General features: G+C 46.0%; 1 non-coding gene across 1 annotated transcript; it reads left to right on the forward strand.

The window, feature by feature from the left end:
• The first annotated feature begins 232 nt into the window (after positions 1-232).
• trnat-agu (transfer RNA threonine (anticodon AGU)) lies at positions 233-306 on the forward strand. The gene has a single exon. It is a non-coding gene; the product is annotated as a tRNA-Thr (tRNA).
• The last annotated feature ends 7,509 nt before the right edge of the window (positions 307-7,815 follow it).

Here is a 7,815-nt window from a genome sequence, read left to right on the forward strand (position 1 = left end):
CGTCCTCGACAGCCACAACAAACGATGTTTCACACAGAAGTGACCCCGGGTGTAGCCCATCGTCTTCCGAGACGGACGGTTGCCTATTACAATTACAACTGCAGCTACAACTACAAGAGCGAGTCAGAGGCTGGGAACTCTGCCGTGACGAACTCAGCTCTTGACTCGCCAAAGTCTGCCCACTATCTGCAAGGTCTTCCTCTGATTTCAATTGCACACACATTTGCAATCTGGCTCTGTAGCTTAGTTGGTTCAAGCACCTGTCTAGTAAACAGGAGATCCTGGGTTCAACTCCCAGCAGAGCCTTATTTCGCAGCAGCAACATGCTTGAAAAGTTTCATTATCAACACTGACATCTGTGTCTTGTGAGCTTCAATTCAAAATACATGATGAATGTCAATCACATACAAAAACAGCCTTTGTGAAGGATATGAGTTTGGAATGGCTGTTCCTCCTTGTACAGAACTTCAGTGCTGATACATCAAAGGTAACTTCTTTGACATAAATTTGTTCACAGTTACATTCAACCTGGAAAACAGCTTGATATTAATCTCACTGAAGGAGAGTGTTTGTGTCATTATGTGTTGCTTTTAACCGAGACTGGGACATGACGCAAGTGGGAGGGTTTATCTGAGGTTTGGAATATTTGTCAGTCAGGAACAAGAAAAGTCAAAGGAACCAAATAAGAAAACCTATGTCTCATGTGGTTACCGAGAAACGGTGAGAAGATATTAAACTTTGTTGTATTTAATACAACTGTGTGAACTTTGATCTTTGCGGCCTTTTATAAATAGTATTTGAAGGGTCTCAGTAAAAATGTTCAGTGTTGATGAGAGTGGGGTCTGGGTGAGCAGCTGCTGAGTGTGACAGGGTCAGGACTGGATGCAGGAAGTTCTCTGACATTCTCTCTCTCTCTCTCTGATGGGTTGAGTTGACTTTCAACTGGCAGCTGTTGCTGTTTTGATAATTCAAGTTCCCTCCACCGATTTTTTTGGACAGACAGTGCAGTATGAGGCTGTAAAGGGTTAATGCTGAAGACAGTGGGATCAACCCCTCCCACAATCAGAGTGATGATGTAACAGTCACATGAGATGAGGTTTGGGAGAAGAGAGAGCAGCACCAAGGATGCTCGTTTAGGAGGCTTGATGAGTGTGTATATAGTATTGTGTAAATTAGAAAAGAGTTCTTAGTTCTTTCAGCAGGGAATGTGTCCAGAAAATATCGCGAAACTCACAATTTTATTATTCAGGAGTTGGAACACATTTGCCTTCCTAATTGATTGCTGCACCTGCATACTAGCTTTTAGTGTCTCAGGAACAAGGACACCCAGGTGCCTTTGGACATCGACACTTCCCAGCCTCTCACCATTTAAGAAATACTCTGTCTTTCTGTTTATTCTACCAAAGTGGAGAACTTCACACTTATTCACATTATATTCCATCTGCCATGTTCTTGCCCATTCATTTAACCTGTCCAAATCCCCTCAAAGCCTCCTTGCATTCATTCTGTACCTTTCAATTCTGTAAATTTTGTCTGTTCTATTTCAGATTTTATATTTAAAATGTAACCATGGTGACAGAGTTTATTTAGATCTGATGGTGAGTTTGTTTTTGGACTGTGATTGATGGATCAACCTGTCAGCTGTACTGAATTGGAGTGAAATGGAAACAACTTCTGTCTCTCCTGCTGTTGTTTGACTGTTGGATTGAAAATTTGTCTCTTGACTTTGGGATCAGTGTCTGTCTGACTACTTCTTTTGTTTGTTCCAGTGGAACTGATGAGCTGGCAGTATCTCTGTGCTTTGGGAGTGATCCTGTACCGACTGTGTGTTGGAATGAGCTCCCTGCACTTTTCTTTGTGTCCAAGAATCACCACATCCAGTCAGGTTCCTTCGTGTATTTTCCTGCAGGAATGAAAGAACTGGTGAGATAGAAGATACAAAAGCGATCAATGTAATCGTCCCAATAATAATCATTATGAACAATCACAAAATGAAAACCAGGAACACAAACAGTGTCAGTGTCTGACTCCACTGCAGTACTGCAGCATTCAGCTTCTGTTTACCAGGTGTTTGCAGTGGATTTACAACAAGTTTGTGACATTCAGAAACAACACAAGCCCTGCACTGCTCAATGACTGGGACTGTCCGATAGAGCAGTGACCTTTACACAGTCGCATTTCTATTTCAACGGAAAACAAGCAGCCACTATTTAAAATGTGCCTTTCACACTTCTCACCTGGTGTCTGCAATAAATGCTCTTTGTCAAACTGTCCACATCGTTGTTGTGCGGCTATTTTTCCCCCACTGTTCACGATCCAACAAACAGTGAGAGACTGGAACTAAAGCAGGAAAATTCCCTCTCCTTTGGGTGGTAAAATTGTCAGTGATTTTATATAGTGATTTCTTCCCATTGTGTCTCCCTGAGCCTGTACAGACACTGTCCGAGAATGAATTTTCCCTTCCCCATGTCCCCGGCTCACTCCATGTTCCGGGAGCAGCTCCTGCTCCACAGTGTCTGTTACAAACAGATATGGTTCGGAAGGGCTGGGGCGTGCACCAAAACATGGGAGGAGCGAGTAGCCAAGGTACGACAAACGTTGGGCATGTGGGGGCAGCGATCTCTCTCCATTGTGGGTAAGAACCTGGTCATCAGGTGCGAGGCGCTCACGTTGTTGCTCTACGTGGCGCAGGTCTGGCTCATACCCCACCCTGCGCCGTGGCAGTCACCCGAGCCATTTTCCGCTTCGTCTGGGGATCTAAAATGGACCGCGTCTGGAGGGACACGATGTTCAAATCTCTGGACAAGGGCGGGAAAAATGTACCCAACGTGGCCCTCATCCTGATGACCACCTTCGTGTGCGGCTGCATCAAGCTGTGTGTAGATCCCCAGTACACAAACTCCAAGTTTCACTACGTGCTGAGGTTCTATCTGTCCCCGGTGTTGCGAAGGATGGGCCTGGTCATATTGCCGCGGAACGCTCCATGCAGTTGGGCGGTGCCGTACCACCTATCCTTCGTGGAGCAGTTTCTGCATGCAAACACCTTTGACCACCGGTCCATCAGGCAGTGGTCTGCACGGAATGTCCTCAAGGCCCTACAGGAAAAGGAAACGGTGGATCCTGTCGGATGGTTCCCCGAGCAGACCGTCAAAGTCATTTGGCGGAATGCCTCATCACCAGAACTTTCAAACAAGCACCAAGACGGAGCTTGGCTGGTGGTGAGAAGGGCCCTCCCCGTCAGATCCTTCATGCACACCCGAAGTCTCGCCCCCTCCGCACAGTGCCCCCGCGTTGGCTGTGGTGGGGAAGAGACAGTCACCCACCTCCTCCTGGAATGTGCCTTTGCAAAGCAGGTGTGGAAAGAGATGCAGTGGTTTTTGTCAAGGTTCATCCCAAGCAGCTCTGTAACACAGGAGTCTGTGCTCTACGGGCTGTTCCCAGGGACGCACACCGAGACAAACATCAACTGCTGCTGGAGGACTATCAATTCGGTGAAAGACGCCCTTTGGTCTGCCCGAAACTTGCTGGTCTTCCAGCGCAAAGAGTTGTCCACGACCGAATGTTGCAGACTGGCACATTCCAAGGTCCAGGACTACGTGCTGAGGGACGCACTAAAGCTTGGGGCAGCCGCAGCAAAGGCTCAGTGGGGAAAGACCACAGTGTAAGGTTCCCCCACCAAGCTGGACTGAGGGGCTGGATCCATGGGAAACCCCTCGAACTGTATCGTTAATATTCTCAATTGCTGTAAATGTAAAACTGTAATTGACATGACAATTGTGAAACTGAAGGGTTGGGAAGAAACTCATGACAGTATTGAAGGAAACTGACCTCCCTTGCAATGTTTGTATTTTTTGGTGCTGTTTGGAAACTGTTTGGCAATGTAATTTTTACAGATTTTTATGAATAAAGTATATTTTGGAAATAAAAAAAAAGGCTGTTACAAACACTCCCCGACTCCCCCTCAACTTCCCACCACTCAATGCTAATCTCTGAGCACATCTGCGGACACGCTCCCAAAGCAGTGGCTGCTGGAAGCAGGTGCTGTTTGTTCCCTTCCCCCGGGCCCAGGAAGTCTCCATTAGCAGCTGATTTAAAGCATCTTCCCCTGATTGAGTGAATGGCTTCACAGACTGGGTTGGGAACGTCTGCGCATGCGCTCCACTCCTCATTGTGACGTCCCACTGTGGGCGGGGCTGCATCACGCGTGCGCAGATCCCTGCAGCAATTCAGCATTCAAACATCAATGGGAACTTTCCCCATTTCACCCTCATCAAAGTCCCAAAGAAAGTGAAGAGGGGCTTGGACTGGAGGGAGGGAGGGGCGGGGTAGGGGGAACCTAGAACCCAGAAAGCTGCCCACTTGCCCCATTTAGATGCTCAATTTGCGATCATTCCCTGCAGGGGGTTTGTTATTATTGAGCCCCTCCTGGTAAAACAATCCGATAGAAAGAGGGGAGAAAGGAGAAAGGTGTGTTTGCTGGGACCTTGCAGAATTCATTTCAGCAGCAAAAGTCCCGGGTTATATTAACCCGAGTGAAACACGCTGTCAGTGAGAGGAAAACCGAACGGCCCTTTTCATCTTTTCATTGGAAACAAAGTAGAGCCGGAAGTGCGGCGAGCAGAGCAGACACACAAGCTCAATGACAGGAGAGCTCGGCCGTCCCTGAGTTTCAGCTCCCGGCTCTTACATTTCCTCATCCACACTGTCTTTACTGTGGATGTTCAGGGGTTCCTTGTCGGATCTGAGGACTGTATCCATTAAACATTCTGAGTCAGGAGATCCACACACTCTCTGTTATCAAGATTTATGGGCAGGAATGTTTCAAAACTTTGTCTATTAAATCATTGTATTATTCACAGAACTAATGAGGCAATCGGTTCATTATTCAGGCCTTGAACTTGGTTTGGGTAGACCGAAAACTGAGAGGTTCAGCACCTTTCCACTTCTTCACTAATATAACTGATTTTTTTGATGAAGTAACAGAAAAGGTTGATGAAGGGAAATCAATGGATGTTGTCTGTATGGATTTTAAGAAAGCGTTTGACAAACTACCACATAAAAGGCTGGGTAACAATACTGAGGCTCCTGGAATAGGAGGGTCAGTATCTGCTTGGGTTAAAAAATGGATGAAATATCAAGAAAAGCGAGTTGTGGTATTTGGTTGTTTTTCAGAATGGAAGATGGTGAACAGTGATGTCCACAAGGGTCAGTGTCAGGACCACCATATATAGAAATGACTTGAATATTGGAATCACAGAATCACAGAATTGTTACTGCACAGAAGGAGGCCATTTGGCCCATCGTGTCTGCACTGACTCTCCAAATGAGCAATTCACCTCATGTCACTTCCCCGTCCTCTCCCCATAATCCTGCACATTCTTCCTTTTCAGATAACAGTCTAATTCCCATTTGAATGCTTCAGTTGAACCTGCCTCCATCACATTCTCAGGCAGTTCATACTTTAACCACTCGCTGTGTGAAAAAGTTTTACCCCATGTCGCTTTTGCTTCTTTTACCAATTACTTTAAATCTGTGCCTTCTCGTTCTCGATCCTTTCACAAGTGGGAACAGTTTCTCCCTATCCACTCTGTCCACACCCCTCATCATTTTGAATACCACTATGAAATCTCCTCTTAGCCTTCTTTTCTCCAAGGAAAACAGTCCTAACTTCTCCAATCTATCTTCATAACTGAAGTTCCTCATCCCTGGAACCATTCTGATGAATCTTTTCCATAATCTCTCCAATGCCTTCACATCTTTCCTAAAGCGTGGCACCCAGAACGGGACGCAGTACTTCAGCTGAGGCTAGTGTCTTGTACAATAGAACATAGAACATTACAGCGCAGGACAGGCCCTTCGGCCCTCGATGTTGCGCCGACCTGTGAAACCATCTGACCTACACTATTCCATTTTCATCCATATGTCTATCCAATAACCACTTAAATGCCCTTAAATTTGGCGAGTCCACTACTGTTGCAGGCAGGGCGTTCCGCGCCCCTACTACTCTCGGAGTAAAGAAACTACCTCTGACATCTGTCCTATATCTATCACCCCTCAACTTAAAGCTATTTCCCCTCGTGTTTGCCATCACCATCCGAGGAAAAAGACTCTCACTATCCACCCTATCTAACCCTCTGATTATCTTATATGTCTCTATTAAGTCACCTCTCCTCCTCCTCTCTAACGAAAACAACCTCATGTCCCTCAGCCTTTCCTCGTAAGACCTTCCCTCCATACCAGGCAACATCTTAGTTAATCTCCTCTGCACCCTTTCCAAAGCTTCCACATCCTTCCTATAATGCGGTGACCAGAACTGCACGCAATACTCCAAGTGTGGCCGCACCAGAGTTTTGTATAGCTGCAGCATAACCTCGTGGCTCCGAAACTCGATCCCCCTACTAATAAAAGTTAACACACCATATGCCTTCTTAACAGCCCTATTAACCTGGGTGGCAACTTTCAGGGATTTATGTACCTGGACACCAAGATCTCTCTGCTCATCTACACTACCAAGAATCTTCCCATTAGCCCAGTACTCTGCATTCCTGTTACTCCTTCCAAAGTGAATCACCTCACACTTTTCCGCATTAAACTCCATTTGCCATCTCTCAGCCCAGCTCTGCAGCCTATCTATGTCCCTCTGTAACCTACAACATCCTTCGGCACTATCCACAACTCCACCGACCTTCGTGTCATCCGCAAATTTACTAACCCACCCTTCTACACCCTCATCCAGGTCATTTATAAAAATGACAAACAGCAGTGGCCCCAAAACAGATCCTTGCGGTACACCACTAGTAACTAAACTCCAGGATGAACATTTGCCATCAACCTACAACCTCTGTCTTCTTTCAGCTAGCCAATTTCTGATCCAAAGCACTAAATCACCTTCAATCCCATACTTCCGTTTTTTCTGCAATAGCCTACCGTGGGGAACCTTATCAAACGCCTTACTGAAATCCATATACACCACATCCACGGCTTTACCCTCATCCACCTGTTTGGTCACCTTCTCAAAAAACTCAATAAGGTATGTGAGGCACGACCTACCCTTCACAAAACCGTGCTGACTATCGCTAATGAACTTATTCTTTTCAAGATGATTATAAATCCTATCTCTTATAACCTTTTCCAACATTTTACCCACAATCGAAGTAAGGCTCACAGGTCTATAATTACCAGGGCTGTCTCTACTCCCCTTCTTGAACAAGGGGACAACGTTTGCTATCCTCCAGTCTTCCGGCACTATTCCTGTCGACAATGACGACATAAAGATCAAGGACAAAGGCTCTGCAATCTCCTCCCTGGCTTCCCAGAGAATCCTAGGATAAATCCCATCTGGCCCAGGGGACTTATCTATTTTCACACTTTCCAAAATTGCTAACACCTCCTCCTTGTGAACCTCAATCCCATCTCGCCTAATAGTCTGTATCTCAGTATTCTCCTCGACAACATTTTCTTTCTCTACTGTAAATACTGACGAAAAATATTGATTTAACGCTTCCCCTATCTCCTCTGATTCCACACACAACTTCCCACTACTATCCTTGATTGGCCCTCATCTAACTCCAGTCATTCTTTTATTCCTGATATACCAAAAGAAAGCCTTCGGGTTTTCCTTGATCCTATCCGCCAATGACTTCTCGTGTCCTCTCCTCGCTCTTCTTAGCTCTCCCTTTAGATCCTTCCTGGCTAGCTTGTAACTCTCAAGCGCCCTAACTGAGCCTTCACGTCTCATCCTAACATAAACCTTCTACTTCCGCTTGACAAGTGCTTCAACTTCTTTAGTAAACCACGGCTCCCTCGCTCGACAAC

The sequence above is a fragment of the Heterodontus francisci genome, unplaced genomic scaffold (assembly GCF_036365525.1).
Source record: "Heterodontus francisci isolate sHetFra1 unplaced genomic scaffold, sHetFra1.hap1 HAP1_SCAFFOLD_59, whole genome shotgun sequence".
Taxonomy (NCBI): domain Eukaryota; kingdom Metazoa; phylum Chordata; class Chondrichthyes; order Heterodontiformes; family Heterodontidae; genus Heterodontus; species Heterodontus francisci.